The sequence below is a fragment of the Aythya fuligula genome, chromosome 3 (genome assembly GCF_009819795.1).
Source record: "Aythya fuligula isolate bAytFul2 chromosome 3, bAytFul2.pri, whole genome shotgun sequence".
In the NCBI taxonomy this organism is placed as follows: domain Eukaryota; kingdom Metazoa; phylum Chordata; class Aves; order Anseriformes; family Anatidae; genus Aythya; species Aythya fuligula.
This window is the reverse complement of record NC_045561.1, coordinates 110360837-110382560: the sequence shown is the minus strand read 5'-3', so window position 1 is coordinate 110382560 and position 21724 is coordinate 110360837.

Below are 21724 nucleotides of genomic sequence, written 5' to 3'. Positions count from 1 at the left end.
TGTAAGAATGAGTGTGTGACAGTGCTTGATCTCATATTCTGTCCCTGTTATTTTCTAATAAATACATGTATGCCTTGTTTAATGATTACTTGAAAAATGCTATTAAAAGCTTAGACATAGTGGTACGTACTTGGGTGACAGATGCAGATTACTGACTCACATTGGGGCCTGGCAAAATCTGGTGCAATGGTGTGTTTTCTCTAACCCACTCTCCCAGGTATACAAAACATAAAGAAATTCCAATACTAATACTGACCAGTTCCACAATATTTTAATACTTATAACCTCTTAAAGCCTCCTTGGACATGAGTTTTTCCACCCTTGTTCTTCAGAAGAGAGAAAGAATTACAAAAATATCATTAAAGGGGTACAAAATGCCAGTTTCATATTGATTTTATCTAAATGAAATGAGAAATAATAACATAAATATCTTGGAGTCTGGATCTAGGTATTTTACCTGAGGTCACACAAAAAAGCCACACACAATGCGCTTGAGTTGGATTTCTTTAGCTATTAATAGACTATCTTAGAATAAAGGATCACCTTTCATGAAGTAAGGAATGTCAAGCAAAAGGATTTTAGTATATTTATTGAGCTTAGTAGCATCTAGATGCTCCTTAGACTTTCATTGTTCATATGATTTTTGTGAGCATATTGTTACAAGTATTTCAGGTATGAAGTGAATATTTAAAGTTATAATACATAGACATTTCAAAAAACAGTTATGTGTTGAAAAATCACTCCAATCCATTTCAACAAGACTATTTCCTTACATATTTTAGAAAATGACCAGCTGCCTTGTTACTGTTTTACATTTTTAAGTCTGAAAGTACTGGCCAAAGGATGTATCCCTTTTTCCAAGGAGATAAATTGCTCCTTATTCACTGACCAAGTTACTTAATATGACATGTAAGAACATTTTAATAGGTGCCAGGATTTATGTGAAGTGTTTATCCAGAAGCTACAGAAGCCACTATTGATCTTCTTCGGATTTGTTTTTAAAAATACAATTTATTTGAACTCTTGTTTCTATCTGTTCTAGGATTTTCTGTTTATTTTTTCTTTTTTTTTTTTTAATTATCTTCATATTTTTTAGCAAAGCTTTGTTCTACCCATGTAGCCAGATGGGTCTTCCCAATTAAACTGCATTAGTGTTTTTCCAGTCATGCAAACCAGTCTATTTATATTAGTAGAGTAAAATCATACATTCTTTGAATCCCCTTCCTATTTTAAAATGTATTTTACTATACATATAAACGTAGATATATGTATAATATGTGTGATATATATACATACATATTCAAAAATACATCTATATAAAATGCATATATAAATAATATACATACCTGTACAGTTATTCCAATGTATATTTCTTTTTGTATGTAAAATGAAGTACAGTCACAAGGCATAGTAGTCTTCCAATATTACATTTATATGTTTAACCTGTGATAGATGGTACACCTTTGTTTCTGTTTTAGATACAGGAAACTGGGGGCTAAATCCTTAGGGGTACCTACACACTTGCTGAATACACACAAAAACTGTAAATGTTTTAACCCTTGTCCTAGGTCTTACCCAAAAAAGCCAACCTGGGTAGTTTATCCTGGCCTGGAAGATTTATGTGGCTGTTTCAGGTTGTCAGTAAGAAGACCTCTTCTGGAATCATAGAATGGCTTGGGATGGAAGGGACCAAGGGATCTTAAAGACCATCCAGCTCCAATTCCCCTGACATAGGCAGGGATGCTGCCTACTAGATCAGATTACCCAGGGCCCCATCCAACCTCACCTTCAACACCTCCCGAGATGGGGCATCCCAAATTCTCTGGACAACCTGTTTCAGTGACTCATCACTTTCTGAGGAAAGAATTTCCTCCTAACCTCTAATCTATATCTCCTATCTGTTAGTATAAAACCATTCCTTTTTGTCCTATCACTATCTGCTCACATAAAAAATCACAGAATCAGAGAATCATCTAGGTTGGAGGAGACCTCCAAGATCACCTAGTCCAACCTCTGACCGAACACTAACAAGTCCTCCACTAAACAACTAAACCATATCACTAATTCTACATCTAAATGTCTTTTAAAGATCTCCAGGGATGGTGACTCAACCACTTCCCTGGGCAGCCCATTCCAATGCCTCACAACCCTTTCAGTAAAGAAGTTCTTCCTAATATCCAACCTCCTGGCACAACTTTAGCCCATTCCCCCTTTGTCAGCTCACTTTCTGGCACACTTGGGGTTATTTCAGCCAACACTCCCTTAGATAATGCCTGGCATTATCTAAGAACCATTCCCTACATGCAGTGTGTTTGAACCCAGACAAACCAAGGCATGCCACTAGTCTGTGACTGGACAAATCTACAAAGTCTCTTGGGTATTTTGAAATAATTACCAAAGGTAAGGCCCGGAGATTTGTAGTAAGCAGTAGTGGATTCACTTTTAAGGCTCCTGGAGACATTGTCTTTAAAAAGCATATTCCAGGTGTTAAGTTTTTATTGATGATTCCAGGCTTGGAACAGTCGAAATAAATGCAGAATAATAAAGTGTTTCATATGAAATATTCTGTGACCTACTTTCTCACTCCTCTCTGGTTATGAGATAATGTTTGTAGGAAATGCAATAATAACATATAAGACACAGTGATTTAGACCTCCTAAGTAAACAAAATTAAATATTTTTCCTTTCCTTGTAACAGGAAGAAAGTTTTATATTATGTTTGAAAGAGGGTATGAACATACATCACACAGTGGTAGGATGAGCTGGACTTAAAAAGGGTATGTCTTTGTACTCCTTTCATAGCTGGTTCATTTCAGAGTACTCGTGGCATGTGCAAGTGTTTTCAGAGAGGTGCAGTACCACAATAGCCTGAGGACTGTAGTGCTACAAATGTCAGTTTTATGTCTTCCTCTGACACTGTCCTTCTGTCTGTTCAGGGTAAATCACTGTATCAAAAATCCATAAATGTAGCTTGCCTGTTTATTTATTTATTTATTTATTTATTTATTTATTTATTTATTTATTTATATTAGCTTGTCAAGAGCTGTCTTACTTCTCCAGATATTCAATACAATTTAGTAATTTATATTTTGCATATAGAAAGATGTGTATGTGCAGAATATATTCCTGTGTACCCATGAAATAGTACAGTAATGAAAACAGATGGTGGTTCAAAAGAAAAGGATTAATTACATGAACTATTCAACTAGAATAAAAGATGACAAAAATTAGTTCTTGCAAAATTAATGGCACTGTACTACAGTGTATTTGAAAACAGCATAGAGTAACTCCACGCATACAAAGATATTTATATGAATTCGGACGATAATCTTATGTCAAGATTTTAATGGCAGTGATCAATGTATGAGATAAAGAAACTGGGATCCACAATTTTTTTAATTGGGATATCTGATGAGAGGTGTGTGTGTGTGTGTGTGTGTGTGTGTGAGTGTGTGTGTGTGTGTGTAGAAATATCTGCTCAAAGTCCCATTAATATTCAGTCTTTCTGACTTATGTGCTTTTGGATGAGTTTTGGCTAAAGATCTACCCCAGCCCATGAAAGAAAGGCCATAGTGGTGAGATAGAAGTTGTCAGGTAATAGGCCCATTCTTTCAAGCCCAGAAAACTTGCATTTCTCTATAGTATGGCTTCCGTTTTTGTAATATAAGCCAAAAGATCTGATGAACCTCCAGATTACACAGATATAAATTATTTCCATTACCTTTTCTAGACCGTTATATTACTTTGACTATTCACCAATGCCTCCACCAACCTCCTAACATATATCTTATGATGCAATTTGTAAAAGAAACACTGCTTAGAAATTTTGTCTCAATTGCGCTACAAACTTGTGCTTGTAGCAGATGGCTTATTTGTTAAGCCGATGCTTTCCCTCATATTCCTTTTCCTCTCCCATTTGGTTAGTATGTAAGGAAAATAATGAAAACAGAAACTGCCATAATTAAATTTTATTTCTGCTTCCACTGCTGTGCAAGGACAAAGCAATATAATGCTTCCTTTCTTAAGCTCTGTATGGTCTTACTTCAAATCCATTTACTCTCTTCTTAATTTCTTTGAAATTGTGAAATGTTATTGTCAAAATTAAAGAAATTGAGAGTCATGAAGCTTATCAGAGCCCTCAGCCAAGGAACCAAATGCTGGGTTATATTGCTGCTCCTTTGCCTTCCCAAGTGAGTTTGGAGACAGTCCTGCATCTAACTAGCTGCACTGAACAGCAAATATATGCACCTCAGAAAAATAATGGAATTAAGAGACAAATTAGGAGCCTAAGTGTGGTTACTATAATAATGTGACATTTTTTGATGAAAATTAAAGAGGATAAAAGAAATGTTATAGGATGTACTTGTTCAATGGGAAAGGTCTTTTTGAAAAGCTTAATTTCTTAATAGTCCACCTGTTCCACAATTAAAGATTTAAATAACTCAGATTCTTGAAATTATCAAATATAAATGTGGGGATAACTTGTATGTGGACTATAGGACCTTCACTGGTTTTAAATGCTAGTCAGCAGAAATGTAGCAAAACCTTACACTTGATAACTTTATACCAGGAAAAGTATACTAGGCAAAAATATAGAAACTTGTGGGTGATTAACAGGAACAAAGTCCCAGGAGAATAACTGAATTATCCATGTCATCTCTAAAACAAATAAGCAAATGAAAATACAAGATATTTCCTTAGTGGATAAATCTTAGCAGAGACAAGTTTGCAGATCCAAGGGTAACCGGAAAAAACTTAATTCCTTTATATGTAGGAAATCACATAATGTGATCTAATTAACTTATTTAAGGGACATAGATAAGGCAGAGACATTTAAAGTTCTTTTTGCCTCTGTCTTTAACACTGATGATGGCCTCTGGGACCCCAGTTCCCCCAAAGCTGGACTACTGTGACTGCAATAATAATAAACTCCACCTGGATACATATAAATATGTGGGGCCCAATGGGAATAATCCCAGGGTACTCAGAGAGCTGGCTGATGTCATTGCAAGACATCTCTCAATTATTTTTCAGTGGTCTTGGGAATCTGAAGAGTCCCAGGTGGCTGGAAGCTGGCAAACATTATTCCAATTTTCAACAAGGGCAAGAAAGAAGACCCTAGTAATTACAGGCCTGTCAGTCTCACTTCAGTGCCTGGCAAAATTATGGAGAAAATTATTCTAGGAGTTACTGAAAAGCACCTGAAGGAAAATGTGGTCACTGCTCATAGCCAACATGGCTTTACAAGGGAAAAGTCCTGCTTAACAAATTTCCTTTTATGATAAGAATTCCCATCTAGTTCACTAAGGAAACCAATTGGTGTAATTTTTTTTGATTTCAGCAAAGCTTTCAATGCTATTTCTCACAGTATGCTTCTGGGGAAAAGAACTTCTTCATACTTCCAGCAGCTTACAGCTAGACAAAAGTGTAACACAGTGGGTGAACAATTGGCTGACAGGTCGTTCTCAAAGGGTTATAGGAAATGAGTTTACATCAGTCTGGTGGCCAGTCACTAGTCTGGTTCTGCAGGGCTCCATTTTAGGGCCAATCCTCTTCAATGTTTTCATGAATGACTTGGATTTAGGATTAGAAGGTGGTTTGAATAACTTTTCAGATACTTTTCAGATGATACTAAACAACTGTTGGCTCCATTGAGAGTAGAGAGATAATGACAAGTTAAAGAGCTGGGCAATCAGCAGCAATATGAAGTTTTACAAGAGCAGGTGACAGATTCTGCACCTGGGAAGGGACACGTTGTGGGGATAAGAAGCTGGAGAGTAGTTCTGCAGAAAGAGATCTGAGGGCTTTGGTTGACAGCAAGTTGAGTCAACTGTGTGACCTGGGATCCAGGAGAGCCAGCTGTGTCCTGGAGTACATCAAGCAAGGGGTCAAGGGAAAGGTTTACCCTGCTCTGCCCTGAGCATGTGCAGCCTCACCTTGAGTACTGTGTACAGTTTTGGGCACCTCAGTATAAACAGGACATAAAGCTATTAGAGGGTGTCCAGAGGACTACAAAGATTTTGAAGGGTATAGAGGGGGAAATGTATGAGGAACAGCTGAAGTCTCTTGGTTTGTTCAGCCTAGAGAACAGGAGACTAAGGGGAGGCCTCATGGCAGCCTACATATTCTTCTTGAGGGGAGCAGAGGGGCAGGTCTGCTCTCTGGGGACAGCAACAGGACACAAGGGAATGGCATGGAGCTGCAACAGGGGAGGTTCAGGCTGGATGTCAGAAAAAGCTTTTTAACCAAGATGGTGGTCGGGCACTGGCACAGGCTCTGCAAGGAAGTGGTACTGAGCCTGCTTGAGTTCAAGAAGTATTTGGAAAACACACACAGACATATGGTCTAATTTTTGTGTGGTCCTGTGTGGAGCCAGAATTTATACTGGATAATCCTTGTGGGTCCCTTCAAACTCAGGATATTCTATGATTCTGTTTATTCCTATACTACTTCCTCCAGCTCTGCAGAATCCAGCTCTGAGACTTATCTAGATAATTCCCTATTGTGTCATTTTTATTTTATTTTTTTTTCCAGCAGTTGCCAAAACAAGTCTCCTGAACAACTATTATTTACCATATCTTAAATATTTTATTTTATTTTATTTTATTTTATTTTATTTTATTTTATTTTATTTTATTTTATTTTCCATAAATGCTGCATTAGTCATTATCAAGTACTTTTTCCACCCAGATAGTGGAATAAAATTCTTCAACTCCATAGGACCCAAATACCTTCAGAATAATTTATATATCACAGAAATCAGATTTATGTATCTAGGTTGAGTCAAAATGAAGCTTTTGAATAGTTAGCCTAAGACTGAAATTATTTTGCTCAAAAAGAGAGAATATTTTCAATGCAATTTTACCAGTAAAAAGAAATGTCCAAAAGTGACCCAGAAAACAGTCCTGAAATACTTGAAAGACAAAAATAATTATTAGAATTGCAGGAATTATTTTTCAATAAATAGTGTGCTGTTTTTCTTCTAATACATTGAAATAAATACAGTCACCGGGGCTTTTTTTTTTTTTTTTTTTATAATTTCCCCAAATTATTCATTGATACATTATTTGCAGTTAATTCAGATATGCATGTAAGATCCACTTCTCCCATGAGTGTTTCAGAAATAAGACAAAATGGATTTTGTTTCCTGAGCATAGGAAAATATATAGCTATATAAGGAAAACAATCAAGAACAACTTTTGATTCAGCTGTACTGTGCATATACCTTTTCCTCTGCTTGTTTAGAGTAGTCAATAGGAAATCAATAAGAATTTAGGGTTCCAAATAGAAGTTAAAAGCCCAGATAATTTCTTGAATCTTGTCCAAGAAGATTAAATGGCTTGTCAAAGACTGGCAAGTGAGTCGGGGATTGGATCCAGATCTTCTAGTACCTTCCACTTTAGTGCACATATAGGGCTATCAGTTTCCAGATGTTTTTTTATGTGATACATGTCATCCTTAACAAAACAAAACTGTATTTTGATTCTCTACTGCACTTCATGTAGTGGTAAGCAGCGTGTGTTTTGGGATAGGTTTTGAGGCTCCTGCACTGGCAGCAGTCTCACATATTTATGGTTGCTGTCAAAGCAACTTCCTACTATTAATTGTTGATCATCCTTAGGAACAGGCTGACAACGCTCCAACATTACATCTCCTAGAAGTGTATGAAAGTAATTTAAATAAATTAAAAAGCTTTACATTGGGTGAACTTAGGGAAAGGTTGCAGACAAGTCCCTAGAGATTTTCTTTTTCAGATGATTTCATGGCAGTTGACATCAATGAGGTGACGGCCAATGTGTGTGGGCTGAAACATTTGAATAATATCATATACAAAAAATGGAACTGTCCCACAGGCTACTTAAAAGCCAGATGTCAAAGATGCTGAATTTAGCAGGATGATATTCACTTGATGTCACCTAATTCTATTGGAATTTATGAATTTTCATAGTCATTGCTTTCTTTCCTGAAGTTCCCATTTCAGATGGGGTTTTAGGCATGGCACAGCAGTCCTTGACCCAAACCTGGAAGTCTGGGTAGGAAAGAGAGTCAGATTGAGGGAAGGAAGAGTCGAGGTGCAGATCCTGTCTCTGCTTTTTCTCATGCCTATTCATAATTATAATTAATCAGTAATGTATATCATCCTACCTAGTATGAGATTGCAGACAAACACTGCTTTGTGCTAAAACACAAAAAAGTTCTGGGCTTCACAAAGTTATCCATTAATATTCTGTGATTGGTGAAATCCTCTTGAATATCTCAGATGACAGAATTTCAAATGTGCATTCAAAAGGAAGCATGTTCTACTGTGATAGATTCCTCTTTGGCTAAACCTTTAATATTCCTTCTACTGTGGACAAGAAGGGAACAGGAAAATTCTGAGTTCCAAATGAAAACTATCAGTACCAGATTGTTTTTGAAGCTGGAATACTCAAGATATTCATTAACATCTAAGTTTAGGGATTTATTTTCAGCATGTTTATATTCATTGCATGCCTACCTTTAAAATGTTCATTTTGTGTTCATAATGTCTACATTTGGGACAGGAGGTATAGGGATATATACCATTACGTAGTAAATAATCATCTAGTAGTCTTTCTCCTATCTGACCACATAGCTAGTGGGGAGGTAGAAATACTGAGGTGTAGTATGCTCATGTTATATATATATATATATATATTTCAGGTTTCTGATTTTAGCATAAGGAACAACATAATTTTACATTATTTATTATGAACTGTTTAAGGATTTTTTTTTTTCCCAGACATAAAAAAGTTTTTACTTTTTGCAGAAACTAAAGAAAACTGCTAATTAAGCTGACAGCTTAATCATAGTTGTTGACCCATTTGTTTGGTTTAAGAAATGATAGTATGCTTTATTTATTGAGACTCTGCTTGTGTAATTACTGGGAAACAGGTGACTGAATCAGTGTAAAAAGTAAAAAGAATAATAATAACTTTTAAGTGATATGATTACTCTTCTACTGGAAAGGCAATATCTGAAGTAGAATCTCTTTTTAAAAACGCTTTTAATATGTAGCTTCTGAGGTGTACTGCTTTAAAAAACAAAAGAGCTCATATTCACAATTGTTCTCTGTGGCTGTATAGAATGTTCTCTTTTTTGCCCCGAATTGCTGTAATTACCAACTGTGTTACTTAGTGGGCCCACACATTGTTAAATTTCCATTTATCTTAGCACATTAGCTATACTTTTTCATTCTTTCACTTTCCTTATTGTCTGTTTTGGCCTCTGTTCAGGGAAATATTCAAGCTTATGGGGTTCCACTGGGACTCATGCCTGCACTTAAGTACTTCACTGAATCATGATGCTTTCCAGAATCTTTTTTTTTTTTTTTTGTTCCACCAATAAAATTTCATGAGGTAACATACAATCAATTGGAGAAAAGATAAATAGAATTGGAAGGTAAAGTGATCTCTCTGCATATATAAGCACATCCAACATTAGGAAATGACTTAGAAAAAAAGACTGGATGAAACAGCAATGCTGAGAGACAATGAGAAACCAAAGTGAAGAACCTGAAAAAGATGGTAACAGCTCAAATCACAATTTCTACTTAGCTATGTATTTGAAAAGGCTATGACTAGAATAGATTAATATATATATGGTTTTAAAGGAAATAAAAGGAGAAGAAGATGTAAAAATAGTGTTTTCAACCTTTCATTGCTGCTTCTCTGTATTTGAAACACTAAGAAATCAGTTTATCTAAGTCATCAAAGTCCATCAGGAACTGCTCAAAAGTCAGAGCTAATTTTATGTTAAAAAAAAAAAAAAAAAAAAAAAAAGATGAAATTATTGTAAAACGGATGTCTACAGAAAAGATTTTCATCACAGTTAGGTGAAGAAAATCCCATGAAATTTTTGTTCAGATAAAAAGAAAGTATTTTTCCTTCAAATATTCACTGAGGTTTTTGACCTTTTGTGACTATTGGCTTTGCCCAATAAAATAAAAGAGAGAAAAATGGGTCTCCAGGTCCAAGCTGATCTGTATTGAACAACCTTATTTGCTGTCATAAAAAGGTATAGAAATGTCTTAACATTCTTTATTAAAGAGAGAGAGAGAGGCAGAGAGACAAAAATAGCTAAGATTTAAATTCCACAGCACTCCTGAACACCAAACCACAATAATTATTTTCATCCCAAAAGTTTATTTTAATAAAAATTGAATGTTTCAAGAGAACCTGTCACTTTCAGTAATAATTGTACAAGATAGATGGAAATGTTTAATTACTACAATATCAAAAATGTATTCTTCTATTTGCTTAGCTATATTAAAATAAGTGTTTTTTTTTATTATTTGTTGTTGTTGTTGTTGTTTGTTTTTGTTTTTAATTTATCTAGTACATACAATAAACTTGCTACCTTACTAAACAGAAAGATACAGGACAAAAAATCTCACAATGTTTAAATCTTAAAAAATAATTTTCAATTTCTTGGTAATTTTAAAATATGAGATTTTTTAATTTTATATTATAGATATTTAGTTTAATACTAAAATACTAAATCAACAAGTACGTCTTAGAATTTGCCAAGTAATACCATTCATGGTCTTTTTTTAATATTTACTCATTCTTTAGAGGGTTGAGTAAAGGCTGTGATGATATGTCAATTTAAGTCTTCCATATTTTCACTAGTCTTTGTGAACGTTAGGCTGGAAGAACCTTCTGTTGTACAGAACAGACTGCTGCTAAAATTACATTAAGCATGTTGTTTTTTGAGGCAGGATTTACTTGCATAAATCACAGAAAAGCTGCATCTATTTCCAAATGACACAATGCCCCTGGACTTTTGAAAATTCATTTGCATTGCTTGAACTGAGGAACAAAGATGAATCTAAAACTGCAAGGAAGACTGTAGAGTCAAATCATCCAAAATGAAATTGTTTAAGAGTTTTGATGAAGCTTATGTGAATTGAAATTACTAAAATTTAGTTCCTGGTTCCATGTGCTTATCTGCAGAGTTCATTTTCCGTAAAATGTTCAAGGAAGTGTAAGTCCATGACTAAATTGTTGTTTAGTACAGGAGTTTAATAAGAAGCAACAACAGATCCATTTCTTGGGCTGGGAAATGCATGCTAATTTATGGAATGGTTTAATAATTTTTCAAGTTCAGTCTCAATGTTATTTTAAGTGTTGTTAGTTTCTTCTGCTTTGGTTTTAGATCTGTTTTTACAAGTGTACTGTACTCTGAAGCCTGCACGCCTATTTGAAGTTTTCAACTTTGTTTACTGATTAACAATGCCAGTAGCTGCAGTTGAAATTGTATTCAATTTAATTAGCTTTCTTCACCCACTGCACAAATGAAGTATGAGTTTATTTAATGCAATGGTGTGTGTACAGAACCAGTGATTTGACTTTTGCTCTTTAATACATTCCTTCAAGTTGCTATACTTGGTGATTCATTTGCATCAATAATTGAAAAGTCATCAATCTCATCTTGACTTGAGAGCCTTGCTACACTTGCTAGTGATATGCGTGATTGGTTATATCTAAGAATGCACCATATTTAAAAAAAAAATACAAAATAAAATAATAATTGACTTTCACTGAATTAATGAATATAAACTGCAATGATAGCATTTTAAAAGCAGCCCCTCTTAATCTATTGCAAATTAATTGTTTGTTCCTTTTTGTGATAATACTGGGGTTTTTCCCTCCCTTCATTCCTAAGAATGAGAAGTCTTACTGTTATTTTCCATGGTAAGGAAAAAACACAATGACAGTAAAGTGATTCTTTACTCTTAGATTAAAGTGATTCTTTACTCTTAGATTAATCTTGAAGCTCTTATCCTATGGAGTGAGGATCACAATGTGATACAATCTTTTTGTTTGTTTGCTTGTTTTGTTTGTGTGGTTGTGTTTTTGTTTAATAAAAACATTAATAAGTCATAAAACATGTTCAGAGTATGAAGGGACGCAAAAAGGAAGGCTAAGGCTCATTTGGAATTAAATCTGGTGTGAGATGTCAAGGACAACAAGAAGGGCTTCTTCAAATACATCATTAGCAAAAGGAAGATTAGGCATAATGTGGTCCTGTTGCCAAATGGGGCGGATGTACTTGTGACAAAGGATACAGAGAAGGCAGTGTTACCAAATGCCTTTGCTACAGTCTTTACTGATAAGGCTAGCCTTCAGGAAACCCAGACCCCTGAGAAAAGAGAGGAAGACTGGAGAAAAAAAAGACTTCCCCTTGGTTGAGGAAGCTTGTGGATGTTATTGGTAAGCTCCTCTTAGTCATTTTTGAAAGGTCAAGGAGAACAAGGGAGATGCCTGAGGACTGGAAGACATTGTCACTCGTCTTCAAAGAGGATAAGAAGGAGGATGCAGGAAATTACAGGCCAGTCAGCCCCACGTTTACATCATCATCCTTGGAAAAGTGATGGAACAGCTCATCCTGGTTGTCATCTCTAAGCATGTGGACGAAAAGAAGATGATCAGGAGTAGTCAGCATGTATTCACCAAAGGGAAATCATCTTTAACAAACCCAATTGCCTTCTGTGAGTCCTGGTGTCCTGGGAGTCCTTGTGGATAACAAGTTGACCATGAGGCAGAATTGTGCCATTGTGGCCAAGAAGGCTACCGGTATCCTGGGGTGCATTAGGAAGACTGTTGCCAGCAAGTTGAGAAAGGTGATCTTCCCTCTCTACTCAGCCCTGGTGAGGCTATATCTGGAATATTGTGGCTCCCTTGTGTTCTGGGCTCCCTGGTAAAAGAGAGACATGTAGCTCCCGGAGAGTATCCATCAGAGGTGTATAAAGATGATTACAGTTCTGGAGCATCTCTTATGAGGAAAAGCTAAGAGAGCTGGGCCTATTCAGCCTGGAGAAGAGACAACTGAGGGGATCTTATAGGTGTTTGTAAATATCTTAAGGGACGGTGTGTCAAGAGGATGGGACCAGCCTCTTTTAGGTGGTGCCCAGAAACAGAATAAGAGGCAATGGGCACAAACACAGGAAGTTCTGTCTGAATGTGGGCAAAAACTTTACTGTGAGGGTGACAGAGAACTGGCACAGATTGCCCAGAGAGTTTGTGGAGTTCTCTGGAGATACTCAAACCCTGCCTGGAAGTGATCCTGGACATCCTGCTCTTAGTGACCCCACCTGAGCAGGGGAGTTGGACTAGGAGATCTCCAGAGGTCCTTTCCAACTTCAACCATCTTGTGATTCTGCGATTCTGTAATAACAATTGCATTCTTTTAATAGCTGGTACTGCAGAATATCAAAATTCCTCAGAATATAATAAATGACAATAAAAACAATAATATCTGTACTGGTTAAATGTTTAATATTATATTTGTTTAATAATTGAGTAAACTGAAGTTCAGAGGTGTTAAATGTAACCAATTCTTAAACATATCCCTTTACTCTTGATTCCAGCTGACTTGATTAAATGGTGTCACCTCATATTCTTTAAGGGAAGGAGCAACCACTACAATTTAAGCTATGAACTATCCCTTATGGAAGGTTACATACAATTCATTGCTACTTTGTTCAGAGCTCATTATATACAATATTTCGTTACAAGGATGAGATTAACGACAGAAAGGAAGGCTACCTGTTGGCTTTCTTTGTCATTTTTGAACAGGGCTGCAGAGAGGGATGAGGAATTGTATCTGAGAGCTATAGAGATAGATCTGGCAGAGTGCAATCATTTATCACCTCTGTTAAAAGAACTATTATGTTTCCTAGCAGTCATTTGTGCTCTCATATTATGGAAAGCAAGGAGGCAAGGGTCAAGGACCAAGTCTCATTCCTTGTGGGACAAATTTCAGCTCTGAAGGAGCTGCAAAGACAGAACTCCAGTGAGGATGAGTGTGAGTGCCTCTACGTACCTGGTCACAAGGCTACAAACCAAACTGCACAACTGCAAACCAAAAAGCTCTGTCTTGTTGGTAGTAGAACAGGATACTGCCAAGGTGGGGACTTGTTTGCCTCCACGTAAGCACACATCCACACACAAAATAGGTATTTTCTATGTCCAACAGTTTTTGTTGCAAACCACGGAAGCAACAAAAACTTCTGGACTGGAGAGGAAGACTGGCAGGAAAGATCCACCCTGCAAAAGCTCAAGCTGTTTAGAAGGTATAGTTTCAATTTGTTTATTTTTTCCCAAACATATCTGAGTATTCACTATTTCAAAATTATTGCATTGTAACTCCAGAAAATGAAAACCTCTGAGATTTGGACTGTTTATTTAAGGAAAGGTACAGGCAGATCCACTCAAAACTCTTGACAATTTTGGGTCTGTCATACACAGCTTGAGAGAAAGTGTATTCACTGATGAATGACCTTGTGGCTGTCCTCAGCCAGCTGGAACCATGCTTCCCCATCCATGGCATGTATTAAAGTGTGCACCACAGCTGTTCTCCATCAGAAGCTAAGTGCAATCCCTTCAGAAAGCTGTTTGCAATTAATTGTCTCCCATTCTGATTTTTTCTCTATTTGTGGGTTTAAAAGAGAAGAGAAGACTGCAGCAGTGTCAGAGGGAGAGAATCTGGGGACTTATGTTGATGTTCATAGGCTGCAGTTACATGTGTTCCTTAAGCGGTGCAGAAAGAAGAGAAGGTGAAAGATATGTAGGATTGAAATTGATCATACCTCAGTATTCCTTAGGATTTCTGGGTCTAGGTAGCAAAAACATTCTATTACAGAAAGTTGGTTAATTCTTATTGTTATTTTCAGTCCTCACTATAAGAATAGCTAGGTATTAAAGTGCATGTTGGAAATTTTTATTACTTTTTTTTTGTTGTTGTTTTTAATAGCTGTAAAATGCTTCCCAGAATAAGAAAAGATACTTCCTGCTTCTAAGTATTGTCTGTGTTCAGCTACTTGTAACTATCCATGCTTAACATCTAGCCAGTGACACAACTTTGGAGTTCTTCTGCTGATTTTATTTTTTGGATTTCCTGTAGGAAAATACATTTAATTTCCCTCACAGTATAATGAAGAAGTAACAGCATTTGTCCTCTGATTTGGTCATTCATCTAATATATGTAAAACCTGCCTTCAAATTCTTTCTCAGTGGGATTGGACCTGGACTCAAGTACTTCATCTCCCAGGAACATAACCTGTTCTCTGTGGTAGGCTGTATCTGTTTAATCTCCCCACTCAAGCTGTTTTATGTTGAGTAAGTAATGAGATAAGCAGCAAACAGAGGTTGGAACTTACCTTTCTCATATTGTTCATGAATGCCTTAAATGCTGGACTGTTGAATTTTTGCAGTTCATTTCTTTCTTGTCAGTTCAGTGAATGACTAATTATATGGTACACAGAGTTACAGGTTCATTGGGACAGATATTGATGGAGCAAACTATGGGTTGGAGTTAACACCTATGAGATAAGGGGATGGAGAAGAGTTTGAACTCAGCTTGCACAGCCCCTCTAAAAGTGGTCTATATGGTCTAAGGCTTGTGTGTCCTTCATCTCTGTTACTTCTCAGAGAAAGGATGATTAGTTTAGGTGCTAGGAGAAGATTAATGGCTGTAAATACAAGTAGAGATAGGTACCTAAAGCTCTCCACTAACAGCGAGGGAATATAGACACTTAATTTGGGACTGTGTATTCTGGTAATGGCAGAGTGCTTAACTACAACTCATTAAAATTCTGTTCCAGTTCCCTCTTGTATGTTGAGCCCCAAGAACACTTACTGAGACTAATTTAGTGTAACTTATTTGTATGGTCTGGAGAGGACATCTTTTGAGTTCACTTACTCTCTTGTACTCCGCAAGATAGAACAAAAACTGTCACAGACTTAAAATACAACAAATTCAGCCTTTGCAGAGGACTCTCTTGGAAAGGCTGAGCCATTACAATGTTTACTCAGGAAGATGTAGTTTCTTTTAAATATGCAATTTTACCTAAAATGGCTTTGATAAGTATATTTGAGAAGACACACACACACACACACATAGTAGTAAAGACAACATTAATATCATTCTATAAATCAAAGCTTGTCCTCATCCATCACACTAGTTCTGGACACGTTATCTCAAAACTGTATGCTTTAACTGGAAAGGATTCAGACACAGTAATTAACAAAAATAGTCTTGGACAGGCCTCTTATCTGAAGAAAAAAGAAAGAGAGAGAAAAATGAATTGACTAGTGCTGTTAGTGCTGTTTTCATTTGACTTAGGGTTGAATTTGACGTATATTAGGATGTTATAAAACTGTGAAAGATACAGAGGTTGAATCAGTACATCTGTTCACTCTTCCCTTGTTTTTCAAGACCACAGGGACATGTAATGAGTCTGAGTGATAAAAAACTTTAAAGGGAGAAGCCTTTTGACACAGCAGCTAGGATAATCCATAGCTGTACAATACCAGTAGGACCAAAAGAAAAACAGGGAATCAATAAAGGATTAAGAAAATACGTGGGTAGTGCATCAAAGTTATGAAAAATAATATGCAAAAAAAAAAAAGTAAAGTAAAGCCAATGAACACTGCACTTTTTTTTTTTCTTTTTTTTTTTTTTTCTTTTTTTTTTGTTTAAACCTAATGGTGACTAAAAGGAATGAAGGATTGACACTCATTACATGTGGACTCCTTCATAATTGATCTCTGCAGCATATAATACTAGTAATTTCTAACCACAGCATGGAAATTTCTGTGTTTTCACAAGGACTATTTGGCTATGACAGGTTCTCTGACAAATTCAGCTATGTTAACAAACCACCTTGCTGAGTCTATAACTGGTACCTGCTTAGGAAAGTTTATAGGAAACAGTGTATGTGCAAAATTACACTTCAGATTTCCAACCACATTCTTATTATTCCTTGCAATGATAGACATTATATACATCAGTGGACAAAAATGTATCTAGATGCTGCACTGCTGCTCAATGGGACTGTGAGGTCACATCAACTTGCAAAATTAAGGAGAGAGGAAGGCCTTCTCAGAAATTCTAAAGCCAAATCCTTGAGTGAATTCACTCTATGCAGTGTTCCACAGCTACTGATGAACAAAAGCTTCTTTTCCATTGAAATGCAGAGCTGGAAAGAGTCTAAAGAGACATCTAATCTTTTCATCCTCTTCCTCCAACCCTGGCAATGAGTCAACATCCTCTATATGTACCCCATGCTTAACAGTTCTTAAAAAACCTTTGGTGGCAGATTCAAAAGGATCACAGGATTACGAGTTCCAGTATTTAACTGTCTTTACAGTAAAAAGGATTTTCTTAATATTTGATCTGTGTCTTAGTTACAAATTAAGCTGATTACTAGATGTTGTACCCTCCATGGATACCAACAGCAATTGACCACTGTCCTGTTTTATGGCAGCCTTTTACATATGGCCTAACCTGAGCAGGAGTTAATTGAGAGAAGTCCCTTGGTCTGGCTTACAAAGAAAATAGACCAGATAAGTCCCTTCTGGACTTATGATCTAAAAATGTGTGAATCGTACATCTCTCCTGAGCAAAAATATCATGTCATTCTGCTTTCTGCTTGGAGACAAATAATGCAGAATTTCATTTGACAGAAATATCCCATTCTCCTCTGCACTTACACATTCTGGGAGCATTCCCATTATATTTGCAGAAAATTGCAAATTTGTTTTCAGTATGAATGACAAGTAATAAAATTAAACTGTATTGTACTGTACTGGGTCACACACGGGAGCTGGAGTTTGTTTATTACCAGTTCCTCTGTTTTTTTTATTTCTTAGCAGATAGCTCATTATTTCCTACAAGATCAGTTATTTGAAATCTATAGAGTTGGCTACAAGGGTATGCTGTTTACCATTCTACACATCAGTCCCTTTCCTCCCTTTCCAAATATATAATTACATTTTTTATAGATGCTCTGCTATGTTTTTAATAGGCACACGTTTTTGTTGTAATATGAGACTCTTAGAAGCAACATGGGATGCTTTGGTGTTCATTTGCATACCAATACCCAGAATAAGTGGGGTTTTGTTGTTGTAGTTTGTTGTTGTTGTTGTGTTTTTCCTGTTTTCATTTTCTTGGCTCTAGAAATAAATGTAAAGATTGGAGCCCAAGTGCTGCTGCAATTAATCCTTTCCTGTGGGTTCTCTGAAATGTGAGAATCTAGAAGAGCACAGAACAGCCCCAGAACCATATCTTTTTGTTCTCTGGATGTTTTGTAACAAGAGAATGTCTTAAATCAGAAATAATGTAGTCACTGATAATTTGAAGTATCTGTAAAAATGAGACTAACAAGCAGCTTCCTTTCTGAGATGCACAGATATATCATAGTCCCATAAGGACTGTGTTGCAGAGGTTTGTGCTCTAAATGATCTGCTTCTCTCTCTCTCTCTCTCTCTCTCTTTTGTTTTGTTTTGTTTTGTTTTGATGTCCAGATTGACAGTGAAATACTTATGTTTTCCAGAGCATGAATGTAGTCCTGTTCAGAACTCAGCATCAATCCAAACATTAACCATGTTTATGTGGATCAGCTGTCATAAACTGGGAGTTATTTTAACATTGCATTTTCAGCTGACCTTTTTGTCCTGCATGTTATCTGTCCTAACAAAAAAAAAAAAAAAGCTTAAAATTAAAACAAAACTAATAAAACACCACCACCACTAAAAAACAAACAAACCTTCCCTAATGAAAATAGGCAGTAAGTACTCAATTTATGAGTTTGTTTTATACATGTATATAATCTGCCTACACAGTTATTTTAGTGATCTCAAAATATTGCCAAGCAGCACTCCCATAACTATTGTGAAAATACATGTGTCCTCATTTACCTGCCAAAATAGAAACTAATTTATTTTAAATTTTTAGATTCTTTTGATTCTTTGTTGTTGGGTTCCTTTTGTTGTATTTTTCCTTCTTTCAAAATACTGCTTTTCCGTACGTCTGAGGATGCTATAGTGATATAGACATCGTATGGTTAGTTTCATGGAGCAACTGAAACAAAAATAGAGTAACAGCCTTCTTGGGTTCTTTCTGGAGTTTTGAATTATCTTTAGAGACAATAAGATATCATTTCAGTGAATAGTGTTAACACAGAAGTGTTGATAAACACTAATTAAGTTAAAGTGAATTATGCACTTGATAGTCTATTAGCAAACTAAAATCTCATATCTGTATCAAACAATAAAATGACAGAAAAAAAGTCGAGCAACAAAAAATCTTTTCCATCTTTAGTGTTTTTGTATTACATATTTCATTAAGCATATCCATGCAGAATATTAAAAATAATAATAATTAAATAAAATCTGTAGTTTGCAACGGATGATGATCTGCAATCCTTTTCCCCTTCCAAAATATTAATTTAAAATCCTTCCTTAAAGGAAGAAAAATATGGTAAAGATGACAAATATTCTTATGGGTACAGCCGAGTATTTGATTTTTCATGTCTTTCTGGAATACTTCCTGATCTTGTTGAAGGTTTCAAATGGTAAAATGGTAAAAATTAGATTACCGCAGGATCTGCAAGCACTCCCAATCTGATTGAAAATTCATGTACTTCAGAACCAGGCAGGGTAGGTTGCTCCTCTATAATTATTGTTGAAACCAAAACATTTTCCTACTTTGAGTAAAAACAATTATGAGCTGCAATATAATGGTTAATTATATTTTAACATAACTTTACCTTGAGGTGAGTATTAAAGCTGCTACAACAATATAAATTTCAATAAATAAATTTGGCTGACAGCCATAGAAATGGGGTTATTAGGGTTAGCAGTAAACAGTATTGTTCCTAAGCTCAGTGAATTTCCCATTATTTATGAAGAGGCACTGATACAAACTCCTTGGGGAAAAAAAATAAAATACAGTACGTGTTAAAGATAAAATCCTTCATAGGGTAGCAGGTAATTTTTTTTATTTTTTTTGTCCATAGTCTTGATAATGGGCAATAAGCTACACAAATAATGAGCCATAAAGAGAGACTTACCTGAGAACTGACTATTGTGCATGTCTAAAAGCAGTAGTGTTGGTTTTGTTTAAACAAAAGTAAAACATATTTGTTAGTTTTGTGCTATATTTTAGACTCCTTTCAAGCATTTACTGTTTGTTTGTTTGTTTGTTTTACTATTTCTAATTCTTGTAGAGTGGTCCTCTAATAGCAATGCCACATAGTGGCTTACCACTCACGGACAGTCTAGAAGAACATCAGCTAAATATTGTTCTCTAATATTAGTCAGCACAGTAATACTTTGGAAGAAATCTGTTTACCACTTCTCTTCAATACCTCAGTTCATTATTTTGCATATTGCTTTCCAGAAATTCCTACAATTCTACTGCTGCAGAATCTGAGAAATAATCCTTGTTTTGAACACCCAATAGTAAAGTAAAATAGTAAGTAAAATATTGTTCATGCTGCAAATTTACATATGGTAATATATGTACAATTGATTGCATAGCACATCAAAATGTAACAAGATATTTTCCTGTAACTGGAAAAAAAAATCAAATCAGAAATGACTCATTAATTATTGGTGAATATATCAGTGTCAGCCACCTGAAAATCAAGATAGTGCAATCTTTATGAACAAAAATCCTATAAAATAAAACCATTTTATTATTATTATTATTTTTAAGAAAAAATAATTCTGTAATGCTTAGGTCTACAGATCACTGGCCTTTCTGTGTGTGGATATTATAACCTCTAATATATGTATAATATATAATATAACCTCTAATTTCTCATGAGATTTTGTGCATTAGTGTCTTAAAAGAGTAGAAGGACTTTAATATGTTAGGAAAAAGTGGAAAGCCTACAACTCTATTCTAACAATCCTTACTTTTTAACTAAAAAAAATCTGGTCACCTTCCAGTTTGGAGCAGCTGAGACCCATCAAACAATTGAAAACAATTTGTTCAGAGCTGGAGCTGTCATACTCTATTAACGTAAAAAACAAATGAAGTGCTGCTTCTGACTTCAGCTCACCACTTCATACGAGCACTCTCCCATTTCACTTGACAGTTGTGGACATTGAAATAATACAAAACATAACCCAATCAACAGACTGTGAAGAATATGGAAACTAAAGACAGATGTTCAAAAGCTATCATCACCTTTCAGCTTTAATTATATTGACATGGAACAAACAAGTGATAAATCAACTATTTTATAGTGTAATAAGCGTTATTCTACCTGTTAACCTAATGCCTCTTTGGGTGGTATATTCCAGATACAGGGAAGACCATAGGGCATTCTGTATTCAGGTAGACACAGAAACTAATATTGTACTAAAATTATACTGAAATGTTGCTCTTTTTCAAGATGAGCATTACACCCATGAGGGTTTTCTTGGATTTTCTTCCTACAATCCGTACACCTGTCGTACCCTTGGAAGCCCTCTTATGTCATTCATACTAAGTCCTACAGGAGTTTGTAACACCCTAGGGAGAAAGAAAATACACGGAGATTTGTACGTTATTTGCTTTGTGTTTCAGTGTTACTGGTAATGACTGACAATTATCCAACATGATTAATGAAAATCCATTACGCTCTGGGCCAATTCATAAGGATGAAAGGAAAGGTGTAGTATGACTGCACAAAGTGGAAGTGGACAGAAGCCTGCAGAATTTAAATTAAACTTCTTGATATATCTTGAGTTTATGCACGAATTTTATCTTTAATGCTGAAAAAGACTTTGGTATTTTGCCAACCACATGAAATCCAGTTCTTTAATTTCACTGTGATTTACAATGGCAAAATTTCCCCCTGAGATCCAGTATATAGTTGAAGAACTCACAGCAGACATCTTTTTGTTTACAAATTTCTTGTCAGCTACCT